Source organism: Selaginella moellendorffii, unplaced genomic scaffold (assembly GCF_000143415.4).
Source record: "Selaginella moellendorffii unplaced genomic scaffold, v1.0 SELMOscaffold_126, whole genome shotgun sequence".
Lineage (NCBI taxonomy): Eukaryota > Viridiplantae > Streptophyta > Lycopodiopsida > Selaginellales > Selaginellaceae > Selaginella > Selaginella moellendorffii.
Window position 1 is genome coordinate 413,784 of NW_003314387.1, and position 811 is coordinate 414,594.

Below are 811 nucleotides of genomic sequence, written 5' to 3' on the forward strand. Positions count from 1 at the left end.
TCTTCAATAATATTAACGCTAGAGCCGCTGTCAATTATGGCTCCTCGAACAAGGTGTTTGTCGAGTCGTAGGTCAATTGTCGGAACATCATTGTTACAATCGCTTGGTTGAATCTCGGTTCGAAATGTGTCAACAGCTGTCTGTGTCGAGTTGAGTGTGGGCGAGTCTGTCAAAGTGTTGGTCTGTGCAGATGTTAGATCGGTGAGCTGTTTGGTGAGATAGGGTGCAATCTTCAGCAGTTGGCCAATGGTGATCTGAATATTTTGGTTGAGGATAGTCTCTGCTACTTCTTGGATTTTGTCGAAGTTTGCCGAATTGTGTTCTGGTGTCAATGTCGATGTTGGACGATTTGTCTGTTGGTTTTCTGGTACTGAGTCTTGGCATTGTTGTCGAGCTGGTGATGGTTGAGCTTCATTGTCAGAGTCTAAAATCACTAATTCAGGTGGTTGTAGAGTGAGTTGCCGTTGTATCTTGGCAGCTAACTTCTGCTTCTTTTCCCATTCCCGGAGTTTTGTTGGGCTCTCAAGGCCTTTCTCTTTACTATCTTCGGAATCTCTGTCTGGTTGTTGTTGTTTTTCTGCTCAAATTTGTGCTCGGGTTTGTACTGCCATGACTTGAGGATCTGAGTCATCATTGTCGGCATAAGGTAGTTCGTCGGTCTCGACCATCCTTGTTGTTGGTGGTTGCTATTGTTTTTGATCTTGTTGTCGAGGAGGCGGTGGACCAAGTCTCGGCGGACCGCCTTGGTTTTGAAGTCGAGGTTGCCATGCTCGGTTGTTACAGTTGCCTTGGTAGCCATGGTCTTGATAAC